Here is a 22,653-nt window from a genome sequence, read left to right as displayed (position 1 = left end):
GAACTTTCACCCCATGAACGCAGTAATTATAACTTTTCCTATTATTGAAACTCACAAGATGCCTTTTAACCACGTTTATCATCATACCATCGCCTGCTGTCCATCTCACAACACTGTCGACGTCTTTTTTCACAATCTTGTAACGTACTTATTACTTTGTACAGAATAACATCCTCTGCAAACAGCCATATCTCTGACTGCACTTCTTTCGACGTATCATTTATACCAGGTGGCTCCCGGACGCCGTACTTTCTACTTATAAATGTCCCGCAAGCATAAGTGATGTGTGGGGTGTCTACCACCTACTTTTAACAGGGGAACGACTGCCAGCGGGCAGGTTACGTCAGAATATGTAGAGATAAGAAACAGAGTCACACTCGCAGCATGTTACTCAGCGTTCCCGGTCGAATGCTCCCCTTGCATTAATAAACATCGTTTTCGACCGCATATTTCTAGGCTGGTGTATGGTACAGCCGCACTATATTTATTGTCTGCTTATCGCCAATGGCTAGTGTGTTCAGCAGCGATGAATACACATACATTACTTTTAACTGGACTGCCAGGTCGGAATGCAACCGAAGCTCCAAATAGACGTATGCCTTCTACACAAGTATTTCACCGAACAGTACCGTGTTTGTTTCATACAAGCAACTCTTTTATCGCGTGGAATGTCTACACGTGTATAAATTTACACGTTATTAAATTTCCTTTTCTGCATCTTTGGTGTGTTGCCAAACAGTTGCGGCGATTAGGGGGTGGGGCGAGAAGGGAACGTCGCCCCCGCCCCTCGCCACTTTGTGGAGTAAACATTACATATTCCCTTTAGCCACCTGGAACTAGGAATTATTATTTATTTATTTATTTTTTGCTGATTGCTTTACGTCGCACCGACACAGATAGGTCTTATGGCGACGATGGGATAGGAAAGGTCTAGGAGTTGGAAGGAAGCGGCCGTGGCCTTAATTAAGGTACAGCACCAGCATTTGCGTGGTGTGAAAATGGGAAACCACGGAAAACCATCTTCAGGGCTGCCCACAGTGGGATTCGAACCCACGATCTCCCGGATGCAAGCTCACAGCCAACGTTTTTAAAAGAAACGTTATCTGTGCAAGCCTTTGTGTCTCATCTGCTAATTATTTCCTTTATTTTCTTTAATTTTATTAACATAATGTTTGGCGGAAATAAGCACCAAATGCCGTTCGTCGCGGCTAACCTATTTGTATAGCGCTACGGCAAGTAGTGGAGACTTTGCATGTGCTGTGGGGAAGGGTAGTAGGGGTATAATGTTTTTGCCAAGGTCGTGGACACTGAGTTATAATTCATCCGTATGACGCACGCATTCGTCAGTCTGGCAGCCTCTTCAGTGTCTGTTAGTCCCTTAGTGTGTATTAAAATACTAAATAACTTTTAATTGCATGATCATGCCGTACTTCAATTTAATTGTACCGGCTGAGCTAGTCGTGGAGTTAGGGCCGCGCAGCTGCGAGCTCGCACCCGGGTGATAGTGGTTTCGAATCCCACTGCCGGCTGCCCTGAAGACGGTTTTCCGTGGTTTCCCATTTTCACACCAGGCAAATGCTGGGGCTGCACCTTAATTAAGGCCACGGCCGCTTCCATCTCATTCCTAGACCATTCCCGTCCCATCGTCGCCATAAGACATTGCCGGGCGCGTGTAGAATTTCGTTCACCATTCATTTTTCTTAGTTTTAGCAACTGGTTAACAAGTACTAACTCCTACACAATTGATATTGTTACTCCTTATGTGCTTTATAATTCTTAGACATAATAATTACAAGTGACGGTACATACATACAATAATAAATGGTAAAAATGATCATGGATAAAATCGAAAATAAAATTGAAACAGATGAATTTATAAGTCATGAGAACTTAAAATGAAACACTTTATTCTCACAGCTTACACATCTAATAGATCTTTTAGAGTGTGCTTTACACTGATTGCACTTCATTGTGGTGACTTGATTTTGTTTCCAGTCACAGTGAATGCATCGTCCTCTCTTCGATGGCACTTTTATTTCTTCCGATGTTTCTTCCTGATGGTATGTGGATAACAATGCTCGGATATCCGGAGGCAGTGTTCCTGCCTTAGCCCGTTCAATCAACCACTTATTCTTGAGTTGAAAAGAAAGATTCTTCAAAAACACCCGTCTCTTTACTGGATGGTTCTTCAGATTGCCTTTGTAAAGTAGGTACCCGATTATTTATTCCGGCAATGTTAAGTAGAGCAAAAAAGACACACATGGACCACTGTGGGGGTTTTCGGGCTACTGAGCACTTGCCTTCCATTTGGTCGGATGTATCTACTCCGTCTTTTGTTAGATTATAATCCAGTATAGTATGAACTGTTGGGTTCGTCCTGCATAGAAGAAAGTAGGAACATGCGAAATGAGCATGATTTCATACTGAAAGACAAACGTTGTTGAACCAACCGCCCTATTTTTATGAGGAAGAAACTACTTTGGAATTTCTCTTTTATTCTTCCTGTGAGTGCCTGTACACGTTAGTTTATCTTCTGAAAGATCAAGGACTAGGTCATAGCTGGTATACCAGTTGTCGATTGTTAGATTACGATTTTTTCCTTCACGTGTTCTATTAGAAGTTTCACTTTATCATATGGTTTATTCGAGAGTTCATAGGGGCCAGGAGGTTGCGTACCACAGTATAACTCCAGGGGTGAAGTATAAAAATATTTAGCATCCTTCAGGGCGTACAATTTTAACTCATACTTTGCCAGCTTACTTGGCAAAAAGTGTATAAGTGCACATCTTCCTAGAAAAGGTACTAGGTTCTCAATTATCATTCACTTGGTGTGCAGCTCTTTTTACAGTGCACTACAACTGTGCAAACTGCTGCTAGTTTATCTATTCGCAGGTGATCGTTACGAGTATGTTTATCGTCAAAACGAAGACTCCGTAACAAAAATAGAAACCTCTTTGACGACATGCCGGCTGTTGCTATTTCCATTCCAGTTCCATCTTTCTCCCAGATTTCTTCCACAGATGCGTACTGTTCACCTTTCAAACCACTGAGGAACAATGAAACAACCCAAGCAATTATTTCTTCATGGAAAGTAGGTTTAGCATGGCGCTCACGGCTCTAAGTCACTTCATCGCAGTGCAGGAACTATTTCAGTCATTTCAGAATCAATTATGCGTAGGAAAGCAACCATTTCACACGACACGGTTTTCGCATCTTTTTGAAGAAGGAAATTTTTTTATTATATTTTTTTATTTAATCATTGAGGTAACCGTTGAGAAGCTAGTGGTGCACCACATTGTTACGTCTTTCCCAATGAAAAATCCCTCTCTAGTTCGTCGTGTTCATAGCTATCAACTAGGCCTACATCACCTTCTTGTTCTCTCCCACTGCCATGATCAATGTCTGAATAATTTACCACTTCTTGTTCACCATCAGAAAGATCGCAAACTTCAGCTCCCTCAGATCCTTCCTCCTCATCAGACAATTCCTGTAACAGCGTTTGTATGTCTTCATCCTTCACAAACTTCGCCCTACAATAAAAATATATAGTTACTTTTGTTTCCCCTATTTTAAAATAATGAAACTCCAAGAACGTTTAAGGTACAATTTCACTTACATTTCCGGGCGAGTGGTGAAGAAAGTTCACCAAATGACGACACGTGCGAGTCAAGGTCGAGTAGCGTGACACGTACAACTTCCTGAACAAGAGTATCGATAAGACTTCACCGGAAAGTACTAGCAGCGCCACGCTTATAGCACTTAGGAACTAACGAGCACAGATTAAATACGCAGGTCACCAGCGCTCCCGGTTTGAGGCTACTGGCGTGGCAATAGCTTCCTCGTGTGAACTGGACTGGCCAGGGATTGTCTCATCAACTGGCATCGTGGAAACCAGGCATTAAGGCTAGTTGCCACCTGAAATTAGCAGTCGCTGACCCAGAGACATGTTTATGACCATTTGATCTTCCCAAGGGAGGTATGTTCCTTACAGAGATATGTTAATTCATAAAGAAATGTATCTGAAAGATTTGCGACAAATATCAGACATGTGCGTTGCACAAAACACGTCAGAAACTTTGAAAGCCTTTGAATCGTCACGGTGGACATGTGGCGGAGTGACACCACATATCACGGTGGACATGTGGCGCAGTGAAGGCCACCACACATCACGGTGGACATGTGGCGGAGTGAAGGCCACCACACATCACGGTGGACATGTGGCGGAGTGACACCACATATCACGGTGGACATGTGGCAGAGTGAAGGCCACCACACATCACGGTGGACATGTGGCGGAGTGACACCACATATCACGGTGGACATGTGGCAGAGTGAAGGCCACCACACATCACGGTGGACATGTGGCGGAGTGAGGGCCACCACACGTCACGGTGGACATGTGGCGGAGTGAAGGCCACCACTCATCACGGTGGACATGTGGCGGAGTGACACCACATATCACGGTGGACATGTGGCGGCCACCACTCATCACGGTGGATATGTGGCGGAGTGACACCACTCATCACGGTGGACATGTGGCGGAGTGAAGGCCACCACTCATCACGGTGGACATGTGGCGGAGTGAGGGCCACCACTCATCACGGTGGATATGTGGCGGCCACCACTCGTCACGGTGGACGTATGGCGGAGTGACACCACTCATCACGGTGGACATGTGGCGGAGTGAGGGCCACCACACGTCACGGTGGACATGTGGCGCAGTGAAGGCCACCACACGTCACGGTGGACATGTGGCGCAGTGAGGGCCACCACACGTCACGGTGGACATGTGGCGGAGTGAGGGCCACCACACGTCACGGTGGACATGTGGCGCAGTGAAGGCCACCACACATCACGGTGGACATGTGGCGCAGTGAAGGCCACCACTCATCACGGTGGACATGTGGCGGAGTGAGGGGCCACCACTCATCACGGTGGATATGTGGCGGCCACCACTCGTCACGGTGGACATGTGGCGCAGTGAAGGCCACCACTCGTCACGGTGGACATGTGGCGGAGTGAAGGCCACCACTCATCACGGTGGATATGTGGCGGAGTGAAGGCCACCACTCATCACGGTGGATATGTGGCGGAGTGACACCACACGTCACGGTGCACATGTGGCGCAGTGAAGGCCACCACTCATCACGGTGGACATGTGGCGCAGTGAAGGCCACCACTCATCACGGTGGACATGTGGCGCAGTGAAAGCCACCACTCATCACGGTGGACATGTGGCGCAGTGCAGGACACCACTCATCACGGTGGATATGTGGCGGCCACCACTCGTCACGGTGGACGTATGGCGGAGTGACACCACTCATCACGGTGGACATGTGGCGGAGTGAGGGCCACCACACGTCACGGTGGACATGTGGCGCAGTGAAGGCCACCACACATCACGGTGGACATGTGGCGGAGTGAGGGCCACCACTCATCACGGTGGACATGTGGCGGAGTGACACCACTCATCACGGTGGACATGTGGCGGAGTGAAGGCCACCACTCATCACGGTGGACATGTGGCGCAGTGAAGGCCACCACTCGTCACGGTGGACATGTGGCGGAGTGAGGGCCACCACTCATCACGGTGGACATGTGGCGGAGTGAGGGCCACCACTCATCACGGTGGACATGTGGCGCAGTGAAGGCCACCACTCGTCACGGTGGACATGTGGCGGAGTGACACCACTCGTCACGGTGGACATGTGGCGGAGTGAGGGCCACCACTCGTCACGGTGGACATGTGGCGCAGTGAAGGCCACCACTCATCACGGTGGACATGTGGCGCAGTGAAGGCCACCACTCGTCACGGTGGACATGTGGCGCAGTGAAGGCCACCACACATCACGGTGGACATGTGGCGGAGTGAGGGCCACCACTCATCACGGTGGATATGTGGCGGAGTGACACCACATATCACGGTGGACATGTGGCGGAGTGAAGGCCACCACTCATCACGGTGGACATGTGGCGGAGTGAGGGCCACCACTCATCACGGTGGATATGTTGTGGCCACCACTCGTCACGGTGGACATGTGGCGCAGTGAAGGCCACCACTCGTCACGGTGGACATGTGGCGGAGTGAGGGCCACCACTCATCACGGTGGACATGTGGCGCAGTGAAGGCCACCACTCATCACGGTGGACATGTGGCGGAGTGAGGGCCACCACTCATCACGGTGGACATGTGGCGCAGTGAAGGCCACCACTCATCACGGTGGACATGTGGCGCAGTGAAGGACACCACTCATCACGGTGGATATGTGGCGGCCACCACTCGTCACGGTGGACGTATGGCGGAGTGACACCACTCATCACGGTGGACATGTGGCGGAGTGAGGGCCACCACACGTCACGGTGGACATGTGGCGCAGTGAAGGCCACCACACATCACGGTGGACATGTGGCGGAGTGAGGGCCACCACTCATCACGGTGGATATGTGGCGGCCACCACTCGTCACGGTGCACATGTGGCGCAGTGAAGGCCACCACTCGTCACGGTGGACATGTGGCGGAGTGACACCACATATCACGGTGGACATGTGGCGGAGTGAAGGCCACCACACATCACGGTGGACATGTGGCGCAGTGAAGGCCCCCACTCATCACGGTGGACATGTGGCGGAGTGAAGGCCACCACTCATCACGGTGGACATGTGGCGGAGTGAAGGCCACCACTCATCACGGTGGATATGTGGCGGAGTGAAGGCCACCACTCATCACGGTGGATATGTGGCGGAGTGACACCACACGTCACGGTGCACATGTGGCGCAGTGAAGGCCACCACTCGTCACGGTGGACATGTGGCGGAGTGAAGGCCACCACTCGTCACGGTGGACGTATGGCGGAGTGACACCACTCATCACGGTGGATATGTGGCGGAGTGAAGGCCACCACTCGTCACGGTGGACATGTGGCGGAGTGAAGGCCACCACTCATCACGGTGGATATGTGGCGGCCACCACTCGTCACGGTGCACATGTGGCGCAGTGACACCACTCGTCACGGTGGACATGTGGCGGAGTGAAGGCCACCACACATCACGGTGGACATGTGGCGGAGTGAGGGCCACCACTCGTCACGGTGGACATGTGGCGGAGTGAAGGCCACCACTCATCACGGTGGACATGTGGCGGAGTGAAGGCCACCACTCACCACGGAGGACATGTGGCGCAGTGAAGGCCACCACTCATCACGGTGGACATGTGGCGGAGTGAGGGCCACCACTCATCACGGTGGACATGTGGCGGAGTGAAGGCCACCACTCATCACGGTGGACATGTGGCGCAGTGAAGGCCACCACTCGTCACGGTGGACATCTGGCGGCCACCACTCATCACGGAGGACATGTGGCGCAGTGAAGGCCACCACTCGTCACGGTGGACATGTGGCGGACTGAAGGCCACCACTCGTCACGGTGGACATGTGGCTCCACCACTCATCACGGTGGACATGTGGCGGAGTGAAGGCCACCACTCATCACGGTGGACATGTGGCGCAGTGAAGGCCACCACTCATCACGGTGGACATGTGGCGCAGTGAAGGCCACCACTCGTCACGGTGGACATGTGGCGGAGTGAGGGCCACCACTCATCACGGTGGACATGTGGCGGAGTGAGGGCCACCACTCATCACGGAGGACATGTGGCGCAGTGAAGGCCACCACTCATCACGGTGGACATGTGGCGGAGTGACACCACACATCACGGTGGACATGTGGCGGAGTGAGGGCCACCACTCGTCACGGTGGACATGTGGCGGAGTGACACCACACATCACGGTGGACATGTGGCGCAGTGAAGGCCACCACTCATCACGGTGGACATGTGGCGCAGTGAAGGCCACCACTCATCACGGTGGACATGTGGCGCAGTGACGGCCACCACTCATCACGGTGGACATGTGGCGGAGTGAGGGCCACCACTCATCACGATGGACATGTGGCGGAGTGAGGGCCACCACTCATCACGATGGACATGTGGCGGAGTGAGGGCCACCACTCATCACGATGGACATGTGGCGCAGTGAAGGCCACCACTCATCACGGTGGACATGTGGCGGAGTGACACCACTCATCACGGTGGACATGTGGCGCAGTGAAGGCCACCACTCATCACGGTGGACATGTGGCGCAGTGAAGGCCACCACTCATCACGATGGACATGTGGCGCAGTGAAGGCCACCACTCATCACGGTGGACGTGTGGCGAAGTGACACCACTCATCACGGTGGACATGTGGCGGAGTGAAGGCCACCACTCGTCACGGTGGACATGTGGCGGAGTGAAGGCCACCACTCATCACGGTGGACATGTGGCGCAGTGAAGGCCACCACTCATCACGGTGGACATGTGGCGCAGTGAAGGCCACCACTCATCACGATGGACATGTGGCGCAGAGAAGGCCACCACTCATCACGGTGGACGTGTGGCGAAGTGACACCACTCATCACGGTGGACATGTGGCGCAGTGAAGGCCACCACTCATCACGATGGACATGTGGCGCAGTGAAGGCCACCACTCATCACGGTGGACATGTGGCGGAGTGAAGGCCACCACTCATCACGGTGGACATGTGGCGGCCACCACTCATCACGGTGGACATGTGGCGGAGTGAGGGCCACCACTCATCACGGTGGACATGTGGCGCAGTGAAGGCCACCACTCGTCACGGTGGACATGTGGCGGAGTGAAGGCCACCACTCATCACGGTGGACATGTGGCGGAGTGACACCACTCGTCACGGTGGACATGTGGCGGAGTGAAGGCCACCACTCATCACGGTGGACATGTGGCGCAGTGAAGGCCACCACTCATCACGGTGGACATGTGGCGCAGTGACACCACTCGTCACGGTGGACATGTCGCGGAGTGAAGGCCACCACTCATCACGGTGGACATGTGGCGCAGTGAAGGCCACCACTCATCACGGTGGACATGTGGCGCAGTGACACCACTCGTCACGATGGACATGTGGCGCAGTGAAGGCCACCACTCATCACGGTGGACGTGTGGCGAAGTGACACCACTCATCACGGAGGACATGTGGCGCAGTGAAGGCCACCACTCATCACGATGGACATGTGGCGCAGTGAAGGCCACCACTCATCACGGTGGACATGTGGCGGAGTGAAGGCCACCACTCATCACGGTGGACATGTGGCGGAGTGAAGGCCACCACTCGTCACGGTGGACATGTGGCGGAGTGAAGGCCACCACTCATCACGGTGGACATGTGGCGCAGTGAAGGCCACCACTCGTCACGGTGGACATGTGGCGGAGTGAAGGCCACCACTCATCACGGTGGACATGTGGCGGAGTGACACCACTCGTCACGGTGGACATGTGGCGGAGTGAAGGCCACCACTCATCACGGTGGACATGTGGCGCAGTGAAGGCCACCACTCATCACGGTGGACATGTGGCGCAGTGACACCACTCGTCACGGTGGACATGTGGCGGAGTGTAGGCCACCACTCATCACGGTGGACATGTGGCGGAGTGACACCACACATCACGGTGGACATGTGGCGGCCACCACTCATCACGGTGGACATGTGGCGCAGTGAAGGCCACCACTCGTCACGGTGGACATGTGGCGCAGTGAAGGCCACCACTCGTCACGGTGGACATGTGGCGGAGTGACACCACACATCACGGTGGACATGTGGCGGCCACCACTCATCACGGTGGACATGTGGCGGAGTGACACCACTCATCACGGTGGACATGTGGCGGCCACCACTCATCACGGTGGACATGTGGCGCAGTGAAGGCCACCACTCATCACGGTGGACATGTGGCGGAGTGAGGGCCACCACTCATCACGGTGGACATGTGGCGGAGTGAAGGCCACCACTCGTCACGGTGGACTTGTGGCGGAGTGACACCACACATCACGGTGGACATGTGGCGGAGTGAAGGCCACCACTCATCACGGTGGACATGTGGCGGAGTGAGGGCCACCACTCGTCACGGTGGACATGTGGCGGAGTGACACCACTCATCACGGTGGACATGTGGCGGAGTGAGGGCCACCAATCATCACGGTGGACATGTGGCGCAGTGAAGGCCACCACTCATCACGGTGGACATGTGGCGGAGTGAGGGCCACCACTCGTCACGGTGGACATGTGGCGGAGTGACACCACACATCACGGTGGACATGTGGCTCCACCACTCATCACGGTGGACATGTGGCGGAGTGACACCACTCATCACGGTGGACATGTGGCGCAGTGAAGGCCACCACTCATCACGGTGGACATGTGGCGCAGTGAAGGCCACCACTCGTCACGGTGGACATGTGGCGGAGTGACACCACACATCACGGTGGACATGTGGCGGCCACCACTCATCACGGTGGACATGTGGCGCAGTGAAGGCCACCACTCATCACGGTAGATATGTGGCGGAGCGAAGGCCACCACTCATCACGGTGGACATGTGGCGGAGTGACACCACTCATCACGGTGGACATGTGGCGGACTGAAGGCCACCACTCATCACGGTGGACATGTGGCGCAGTGAAGGCCACCACTCGTCACGGTGGACATGTGGCGGAGTGAAGGCCACCACTCGTCACGGTGGACATGTGGCGCAGTGAGGGCCACCACTCATCACGGTGGACATGTGGCGGAGTGAAGGCCACCACTCATCACGGTGGAAGTGTGGCGTAGTAAAGGCCACCACACGTCACGGTGGACATGTGGCGCAGTGAAGGCCACCACTCGTCACGGTGGACATGTGGCGCAGTGAGGGCCACCACTCATCACGGTGGACATGTGGCGGAGTGAAGGCCACCACTCGTCACGGTGGACATGTGGCGGAGTGAAGGCCACCACTCGTCACGGTGGACATGTTGCGCAGTGAAGGCCACCACTCATCACGGTGGACATGTGGCGGAGTGAGGGCCACCACTCGTCACGGTGGACATGTGGCGGAGTGAGGGCCACCACTCATCACGGTGGACATGTGGCGGAGTGAGGGCCACCACTCGTCACGGTGGACATGTTGCGCAGTGAAGGCCACCACTCGTCACGGTGGACATGTGGCGCAGTGAAGGCCACCACTCGTCACGGTGGACATGTGGCGGCCACCACTCATCACGGAGGACATGTGGCGCAGTGAAGGCCACCACTCGTCACGGTGGACATGTGGCGGACTGAAGGCCACCACTCGTCACGGTGGACATGTGGCTCCACCACTCATCACGGTGGACATGTGGCGGAGTGAAGGCCACCACTCATCACGGTGGACATGTGGCAGAGTGAAGGCCACCACTCATCACGGTGGACATGTGGCGCAGTGAAGGCCACCACTCATCACGGTGGACATGTGGCAGAGTGAAGGCCACCACTCATCACGGTGGACATGTGGCGGAGTGAAGGCCACCACTCATCACGGTGGACATGTGGCAGAGTGAAGGCCACCACTCATCACGGTGGACACGTGGCGGAGTGACACCACTCATCACGGTGGACATGTGGCGGAGTGAAGGCCACCACTCATCACGGTGGACATGTGGCGCAGTGAAGGCCACCACACGTCACGGTGGACATGTGGCGCCACCACGCATCACGGTGGAAATGTGGCGCAGTGAAGGCCACCACTCATCACGGTGGACATGTGGCGCAGTGAAGGCCACCACTCATCACGGTGGACATGTGGCGGAGTGAGGGCCACCACTCATCACGATGGACATGTGGCGCAGTGAAGGCCACCACTCATCACGGTGGACATGTGGCGGAGTGAAGGCCACCACTCATCACGGTGGACATGTGGCGCAGTGAGGGCCACCACTCATCACGGTGGACATGTGGTGGAGTGACACCACTCATCACGGTGGACATGTGGCGCAGTGAAGGCCACCACTCATCACGGTGGACATGTGGCGGAGTGAAGGCCACCACTCATCACGATGGACATGTGGCGGAGTGAAGGCCACCACTCATCACGGTGGACATGTGGCGCAGTGAAGGCCACCACTCATCACGGTGGACATGTGGCGCAGTGAAGGCCACCACTCATCACGGTGGACATGTGGCGGAGTGACACCACTCATCACGGTGGACATGTGGCTGAGTGAAGGCCACCACTCGTCACGGTGGACATGTGGCGGAGTGAAGGCCACCACTCATCACGATGGACATGTGGTGGAGTGACACCACTCATCACGGTGGACTTGTGGGGGAGTGAGGGCCACCACACGTCACGGTGGACATGTGGCGCAGTGAAGGCCACCACTCATCACGGTGGACATGTGGCGCAGTGAAGGCCACCACTCATCACGGTGGACATGTGGCGGCCACCACACATCACGGTGGACATGTGGCGGAGTGAAGGCCAACACACATCACGGTGGACATGTGGCAGAGTGAAGGCCACCACACGTCACGGTGGACATGTGGCGGAGTGAGGGCCACCACTCATCACGGTGGACATGTGGCGGAGTGAAGGCCACCACTCATCACGGTGGACATGTGGCGCAGTGACACCACTCATCACGGTGGACAGGTGGCGGAGTGAAGGCCACCACACATCACGGTGGACATGTGGCGGAGTGACACCACTCATCACGGTGGACATGTGGCGGAGTGAAGGCCACCACTCATCACGGTGGACATGTGGCGCCACCACTCATCACGGTGGACATGTGGCGCAGTGAGGGCCACCACTCATCACGGTGGACATGTGGTGGAGTGAAGGCCACCACTCGTCACGGTGGACATGTAGCGGAGTGAAGGCCACCACTCATCACTATGGACATGTGGCGGAGTGACACCACTCATCACGGTGGACATGTGGCGGAGTGAGGGCCACCACTCATCACGGTGGACACGTGGTGGAGTGAAGGCCACCACTCGTCACGGTGGACATGTGGCGCAGTGAAGGCCACCACTCATCACGATGGACATGTGGCGGAGTGACACCACTCATCACGGTGGACATGTGGCGGAGTGAGGGCCACCACTCATCACGGTGGACATGTGGCGCAGTGAAGGCCACCACTCATCACGGTGGACATGTGGCGGAGTGACACCACTCATCACGGTGGACATGTGGCGCAGTGAAGGCCACCACTCATCACGGTGGAAATGTGGCGGAGTGAGGGCCACCACACATCACGGTGGACATGTGGCGGAGTGAAGGCCACCACTCATCACGGTGGACATGTGGCGGAGTGAAGGCCACCACTCGTCACGGTGGACATGTGGCTCCACCACTCGTCACGGTGGACGTATGGCGGAGTGACACCACTCATCACGGTGGACATGTGGCGGAGTGAAGGCCACCACTCATCACGGTGGACATGTGGCGGAGTGAAGGCCACCACTCGTCACGGTGGACATGTGGCGGAGTGAAGGCCACCACTCATCACGGTGGACATGTGGCGCAGTGAAGGCCACCACTCATCACGGTGGACATGTGGCGCAGTGAAGGCCACCACTCATCACGATGGACATGTGGCGGAGTGACACCACTCATCACGGTGGACATTAGGCGGAGTGAAGGCCACCACTCGTCACGGTGGACATGTGGCGGAGTGAAGGCCACCACTCATCACGGTGGACATGTGGCGCAGTGAAGGCCACCACTCATCACGGTGGACATGTGGCGGAGTGACACCACTCATCACGGTGGACATTAGGCGGAGTGAAGGCCACCACTCGTCACGGTGGACATGTGGCGGAGTGAAGGCCACCACTCATCACGGTGGACATGTGGCGCAGTGAAGGCCACCACTCGTCACGGTGGACATGTGGCGGAGTGAAGGCCACCACTCATCACGGTGGACATGTGGCGGAGTGACACCACTCGTCACGGTGGACATGTGGCGGAGTGAAGGCCACCACTCATCACGGTGGACATGTGGCGCAGTGAAGGCCACCACTCATCACGGTGGACATGTGGCGCAGTGACACCACTCGTCACGGTGGACATGTGGCGGAGTGTAGGCCACCACTCATCACGGTGGACATGTGGCGGAGTGACACCACACATCACGGTGGACATGTGGCGGCCACCACTCATCACGGTGGACATGTGGCGCAGTGAAGGCCACCACCCGTCACGGTGGACATGTGGCGCAGTGAAGGCCACCACTCGTCACGGTGGACATGTGGCGGAGTGACACCACACATCACGGTGGACATGTGGCGGCCACCACTCATCACGGTGGACATGTGGCGCAGTGAAGGCCACCACTCATCACGGTGGACATGTGGCGGAGTGAGGGCCACCACTCATCACGGTGGACATGTGGCGGAGTGAAGGCACCACTCGTCACGGTGGACTTGTGGCGGAGTGACACCACACATCACGGTGGACATGTGGCGGAGTGAAGGCCACCACTCATCACGGTGGACATGTGGCGGAGTGAGGGCCACCACTCGTCACGGTGGACATGTGGCGGAGTGACACCACATATCACGGTGGACATGTGGCAGAGTGAAGGCCACCACACATCACGGTGGACATGTGGCGGAGTGACACCACATATCACGGTGGACATGTGGCGGAGTGAGGGCCACCACACATCACGGTGGACATGTGGCGGAGTGACACCACATATCACGGTGGACATGTGGCGGAGTGAAGGCCACCACTCATCACGGTGGACATGTGGCGGAGTGAGGGCCACCACTCATCACGGTGGATATGTGGCGGCCACCACTCGTCACGGTGGACGTATGGCGGAGTGACACCACTCATCACGGTGGACATGTGGCGGAGTGAGGGCCACCACACGTCACGGTGGACATGTGCCGCAGTGAAGGCCACCACACGTCACGGTGGACATGTGGCGCAGTGAGGGCCACCACACGTCACGGTGGACATGTGGCGCAGTGAAGGCCACCACACATCACGGTGGACATGTGGCGGAGTGAGGGCCACCACACGTCACGGTGGACATGTGGAGCAGTGAAGGCCACCACACATCACGGTGGACATGTGGCGCTGTGAAGGCCACCACTCATCACGGTGGACATGTGGCGGAGTGAGGGGCCACCACTCATCACGGTGGATATGTGGCGGCCACCACTCGTCACGGTGGACATGTGGCGGAGTGAAGGCCACCACTCATCACGGTGGACATGTGGCGCAGTGAAGGCCACCACTCGTCACGGTGGACATGTGGCGGAGTGAAGGCCACCACTCATCACGGTGGATATGTGGCGGAGTGAAGGACACCACTCATCACGGTGGACATGTGGCGCAGTGAAGTCCACCACTCGTCACGGTGGACATGTGGCGGAGTGACACCACACATCACGGTGCACATGTGGCGCAGTGAAGGCCACCACTCATCACGGTGGACATGTGGCGCAGTGAAGGCCACCACTCATCACGGTGGACATGTGGCGCAGTGAAAGCCACCACTCATCACGGTGGACATGTGGCGCAGTGAAGGACACCACTCATCACGGTGGATATGTGGCGGCCACCACTCGTCACGGTGGACGTATGGCGGAGTGACACCACTCATCACGGTGGACATGTGGCGGAGTGAGGGCCACCACACGTCACGGTGGACATGTGGCGCAGTGAAGGCCACCACACATCACGGTGGACATGTGGCGGAGTGAGGGCCACCACTCATCACTGTGGACATGTGGCGGAGTGACACCACTCATCACGGTGGACATGTGGCGGAGTGAAGGCCACCACTCATCACGGTGGACATGTGGCGCAGTGAAGGCCACCACTCGTCACGGTGGACATGTGGCGGAGTGAGGGCCACAACTCATCACGGTGGACATGTGGCGGAGTGAGGGCCGCCACTCATCACGGTGGATATGTGGCGGAGTGAAGGCCGCCACTCGTCACGGTGGACATGTGGCGCAGTGAAGGCCACCACTCATCACGGTGGACATGTGGCGCAGTGAAGGCCACCACTCGTCACGGTGGACATGTGGCGCAGTGAAGGCCACCACACATCACGGTGGACATGTGGCGGAGTGAGGGCCACCACTCATCACCGTGGATATGTGGCGGAGTGACACCACATATCACGGTGGACATGTGGCGGAGTGAAGGCCACCACTCATCACGGTGGACATGTGGCGGAGTGAGGGCCACCACTCATCACGGTGGATATGTGGCGGCCACCACTCGTCACGGTGGACATGTGGCGCAGTGAAGGCCACCACTCGTCACGGTGGACATGTGGCGGAGTGAGGGCCACCACTCATCACGGTGGACATGTGGCGCAGTGAAGGCCACCACTCATCACGGTGGACATGTGGCGGAGTGAGGGCCACCACTCATCACGGTGGACATGTGGCGCAGTGAAGGCCACCACTCATCACGGTGGACATGTGGCGCAGTGAAGGACACCACTCATCACGGTGGATATGTGGCGGCCACCACTCGTCACGGTGGACGTATGGCGGAGTGACACCACTCATCACGGTGGACATGTGGCGGAGTGAGGGCCACCACACGTCACGGTGGACATGTGGCGCAGTGAAGGCCACCACACATCACGGTGGACATGTGGCGGAGTGAGGGCCACCACTCATCACGGTGGATATGTGGCGGCCACCACTCGTCACGGTGCACATGTGGCGCAGTGAAGGCCACCACTCGTCACGGTGGACATGTGGCGGAGTGACACCACATATCACGGTGGACATGTGGCGGAGTGAAGGCCACCACACATCACGGTGGACATGTGGCGCAGTGAAGGCCACCACTCATCACGGTGGACATGTGGCGGAGTGAAGGCCACCACTCATCACGGTGGACATGTGGCGGAGTGAAGGCCACCACTCGTCATGGTGGACATGTGGCGGAGTGAGGGCCACCACTCATCACGGTGGATATGTGGCGGAGTGAAGGCCACCACTCATCACGGTGGATATGTGGCGGAGTGACACCACACGTAACGGTGCACATGTGGCGCAGTGAAGGCCACCACTCGTCACGGTGGACATGTGGCGGAGTGAAGGCCACCACTCGTCACGGTGGACGTATGGCGGAGTGACACCACTCATCACGGTGGATATGTGGCGGAGTGAAGGCCACCACTCGTCACGGTGGACATGTGGCGGATTGAAGGCCACCACTCATCACGGTGTATATGTGGCGGCCACCACTCGTCACGGTGCACATGTGGCGCAGTGACACCACTCGTCACGGTGGACATGTGGCGGAGGGAAGGCCACCACACATCACGGTGGACATGTGGCGGAGTGAGGGCCACCACTCGTCACGGTGGACATGTGGCGGAGTGAAGGCCACCACTCATCACGGTGGACATGTGGCGGAGTGAAGGCCACCACTCATCACGGAGGACATGTGGCGCAGTGAAGGCCACCACTCATCACGGTGGACATGTGGCGGAGTGAGGGCCACCACTCATCACGGTGGACATGTGGCGGAGTGAAGGCCACCACTCATCACGGTGGACATGTGGCGCAGTGAACGCCACCACTCGTCACGGTGGACATGTGGCGGAGCGAAGGCCACCACTCATCACGGTGGACATGTGGCGGAGTGAAGGCCACCACTCGTCACGGTGGACATGTGGCGGAGTGAAGGCCACCACTCATCACGGTGGACATGTGGCGGAGTGAGGGCCACCACTCATCACGGTGGACATGTGGCGCAGTGAAGGCCACCACTCATCACGGTGGACATGTGGCGCAGTGAAGGACACCACTCATCACGGTGGATATGTGGCGGCCACCACTCGTCACGGTGGACGTATGGCGGAGTGACACCACTCATCACGGTGGACATGTGGCGGAGTGAGGGCCACCACACGTCACGGTGGACATGTGGCGCAGTGAAGGCCACCACACATCACGGTGGACATGTGGCGGAGTGAGGGCCACCACTCATCACGGTGGATATGTGGCGGCCACCACTCGTCACGGTGCACATGTGGCGCAGTGAAGGCCACCACTCGTCACGGTGGACATGTGGCGGAGTGACACCACATATCACGGTGGACATGTGGCGGAGTGAAGGCCACCACACATCACGGTGGACATGTGGCGCAGTGAAGGCCACCACTCATCACGGTGGACATGTGGCGGAGTGAAGGCCACCACTCATCACGGTGGACATGTGGCGGAGTGAAGGCCACCACTCGTCATGGTGGACATGTGGCGGAGTGAGGGCCACCACTCATCACGGTGGATATGTGGCGGAGTGAAGGCCACCACTCATCACGGTGGATATGTGGCGGAGTGACACCACACGTCACGGTGCACATGTGGCGCAGTGAAGGCCACCACTCGTCACGGTGGACATGTGGCGGAGTGAAGGCCACCACTCGTCACGGTGGACGTATGGCGGAGTGACACCACTCATCACGGTGGATATGTGGCGGAGTGAAGGCCACCACTCGTCACGGTGGACATGTGGCGGAGTGAAGGCCACCACTCATCACGGTGGATATGTGGCGGCCACCACTCGTCACGGTGCACATGTGGCGCAGTGACACCACTCGTCACGGTGGACATGTGGCGGAGGGAAGGCCACCACACATCACGGTGGACATGTGGCGGAGTGAGGGCCACCACTCGTCACGGTGGACATGTGGCGGAGTGAAGGCCACCACTCATCACGGTGGACATGTGGCGGAGTGAAGGCCACCACTCATCACGGAGGACATGTGGCGCAGTGAAGGCCACCACTCATCACGGTGGACATGTGGCGGAGTGAGGGCCACCACTCATCACGGTGGACATGTGGCGGAGTGAAGGCCACCACTTATCACGGTGGACATGTGGCGCAGTGAACGCCACCACTCGTCACGGTGGACATGTGGCGGAGCGAAGGCCACCACTCATCACGGTGGACATGTGGCGGAGTGAAGGCCACCACTCGTCACGGTGGACATGTGGCGGAGTGAAGGCCACCACTCATCACGGTGGACATGTGGCGGAGTGAGGGCCACCACTCATCACGGTGGACATGTGGCGCAGTGAAGGCCACCACTCATCACGGTGGACATGTGGCGCAGTGAAGGCCACCACTCGTCACGGTGGACATGTGGCGGAGTGAAGGCCACCACTCGTCACGGTGGACATGTGGCGCAGTGAAGGCCACCACTCATCACGGTGGACATGTGGCGGAGTGACACCACTCATCACGGTGGACATGTGGCGCAGTGAAGGCCACCACTCGTCACGGTGGACATCTGGCGGCCACCACTCATCACGGAGGACATGTGGCGCAGTGAAGGCCACCACTCGTCACGGTGGACATGTGGCGGAGTGACACCACTCATCACGGTGGACATGTAGCGGAGTGAAGGCCACCAATCGTCACGGTGGACATGTGGCGGCCACCACTCATCACGGTGGACATGTGGCGGAGTGAGGGCCACCACTCATCACGGTGGACATGTGGCGGAGTGAGGGCCACCACTCATCACGGAGGACATGTGGCGCAGTGAAGGCCACCACTCATCACGGTGGACATGTGGCTGAGTGACACCACACATCACGGTGGACATGTGGCGGAGTGAGGGCCACCACTCATCACGATGGACATGTGGCGCAGTGAAGGCCACCACTCATCACGGTGGAAGTGTGGCGGAGTGACACCACTCATCACGGTGGACATGTGGCGCAGTGAAGGCCACCACTCATCACGGTGGACATGTGGCGGAGTGACACCACTCATCACGGTGGACATGTGGCGGAGTGAAGGCCACCACTCGTCACGGTGGACATGTGGCGGAGTGAAGGCCACCACTCATCACGATGGACATGTGGTGGAGTGACACCACTCATCACGGTGGACATGTGGCGCAGTGAAGGCCACCACTCATCACGATGGACATGTGGCGCAGTGAAGGCCACCACTTATCACGGTGGACATGTGGCGGAGTGACACCACTCATCACGGTGGATATGTGGCGGAGTGAGGGCCACCACATATCACGGTGGACATGTGGCGCAGTGAAGGCCACCACTCATCACGGTGGAAGTGTGGCGTAGTAAAGGCCACCACACGTCACTGTGGACATGTGGCGCAGTGAAGGCCACCACTCGTCACGGTGGACATGTGGCGCAGTGAGGGCCACCACTCATCACGGTGGACATGTGGCGGAGTGAAGGCCACCACTCATCACCGTGGACATGTGGCGCAGTGAAGGCCACCACTCATCACGGTGGACATGTGGCGGAGTGAGGGCCACCACAAATCACGGTGGACATGTGGCGGAGTGAGGGCCACCACTCATCACGGTGGACATGTGGCGCAGTGAAGGCCACCACATATCACGGTGGACATGTGGCGGAGTGAGGGCCACCACTCATCACGGTGGACATGTGGCGGCCACCACTCATCACGGTGGACATGTGGCGGAGTGAGGGCCACCACATATCACGGTGGACATGGGGCGCAGTGAAGGCCACCACTCATCACGGTGGACATGTGGCGCCACCACTCGTCACAGTGGACATGTGGCGCAGTGAAGGCCACCACTCATCACGGTGGACATGTGGCGGAGTGAGGGCCACCACACATCACGGTGGACATGTGGCGGAGTGAGGGCCACCACTCGTCACGGTGGACATGTGGCGCAGTGAAGGCCACCACTCGTCACGGTGGACATGTGGCGCAGTGAGGGCCACCACTCATCACGGTGGACATGTGGCGGTGTGAGGGCCACCACACATCACGGTGGACATGTGGCGGAGTGAGGGCCACCACTCGTCACGGTGGACATGTGGCGCAGTGAAGGCCACCACTCGTCACGGTGGACATGTGGCGCAGTGAGGGCCACCACTCATCACGGTGGACATGTGGCGGAGTGAGGGCCACCACATATCACGATGGACATGTGGCGCAGTGAAGGCCACCACTCGTCATGGTGGACATGTGGCGCAGTGAAGGCCACCACTCATCACGGTGGACATGTGGCGGAGTGAGGGCCACCACTCATCACGGTGGACATGTGGCGCAGTGAAGGCCACCACTCGTCACGGTGGACATGTGGCGCAGTGAGGGCCACCACTCATCACGGTGGACATGTGGCGGAGTGAGGGCCACCACATATCACGATGGACATGTGGCGCAGTGAAGGCCACCACTCGTCACGGTGGACATGTGGCGCAGTGAAGGCCACCACTCATCACGGTGGACATGTGGCGGAGTGAGGGCCACCACTCATCACGGTGGACATGTGGCGCAGTGAAGGCCACCACTCGTCACGGTGGACATGTGGCGCAGTGAGGGCCACCACTCATCACGGTGGACATGTGGCGGAGTGAGGGCCACCACATATCACGATGGACATGTGGCGCAGTGAAGGCCACCACTCATCACGGTGGACATGTGGCGCCACCACTCGTCACGGTGGACATGTGGCGCAGTGAAGGCCACCACTCATCACGGTGGACATGTGGCGGAGTGACACCACTCATCACGGTGGACATGTGGCGCCACCACTCATCACGGTGGACGTATGGCGGAGTGACACCACTCATCACGGTGGACATGTGGCGCCACCACTCATCACGATGGGCATGTGGCCCAGTGAAGGCCACCACACATCACGGTGTACGTGTGGCTCCACCACTCGTCACGGTGGACGTATGGCGGAGTGACACCACTCATCACGGTGGACATGTGGCGCAGTGAAGGCCACCACACATCACGGTGGACATGTGGCTCCACCACTCGTCACGGTGGACATGTGGCTCCACCACTCGTCACGGTGGACGTATGGCGGAGTGACACCACTCATCACGGTGGACATGTGGCGCAGTGAAGGCCACCACACATCACGGTGGACATGTGGCTCCACCACTCGTCACGGTGGACGTATGGCGGAGTGACACCACTCATCACGGTGGACATGTGGCGGAGTGAAGGCCACCACTCATCACGGTGGACATGTGGCGGAGTGAAGGCCACCACTCGTCACGGTGGACATGTGGCTCCACCACTCGTCACGGTGAACGAATGGCGGAGTGACACCACTCATCACGGTGGACATGTGGCGGAGTGAAGGCCACCACACATCACTGTGGACATGTGGCGGAGTGACACCACTCGTCACGGTGGACATGTGGCGGAGTGAAGGCCAACACACATCACGGTGGACATGTGGCTCCACCACTCGTCACGGTGGACATGTGGCGGAGTGAAGGCCACCACTCATCACGGTGGACATGTGGCGGAGTGAAGGCCACCACTCGTCACGGTGGACATGTGGCTCCACCACTCGTCACGGTGAACGTATGGCGGAGTGACACCACTCATCACGGTGGACATGTGGCGGAGTGAAGGCCACCACACATCACGGTGGACATGTGGCGGAGTGAAGGCCACCACTCGTCACGGTGGACATGTGGCTCCACCACTCGTCACGGTGGACGTATGGCGGAGTGACACCACTCATCACGGTGGACATGTGGCGGAGTGAAGGCCACCACTCATCACGGTGGACATGTGGCGGAGTGAAGGCCACCACACCTCACGGTGGACATGTGGCTCCACCACTCGTCACGGTGGACGTATGGCGGAGTGACACCACTCATCACGGTGGACATGTGGCGCAGTGAAGGCCACCACACATCACGGTGGACATGTGGCTCCACCACTCGTCACGGTGGACATGTGGCTCCACCACTCGTCACGGTGGACGTATGGCGGAGTGACACCACTCATCACGGTGG

Source organism: Anabrus simplex, chromosome 10 (assembly GCF_040414725.1).
Source record: "Anabrus simplex isolate iqAnaSimp1 chromosome 10, ASM4041472v1, whole genome shotgun sequence".
Taxonomy (NCBI): Eukaryota; Metazoa; Arthropoda; class Insecta; order Orthoptera; family Tettigoniidae; genus Anabrus; species Anabrus simplex.
The sequence above is the reverse complement of the archived record's forward strand: the minus strand, read 5'-3'. Positions refer to the sequence as shown.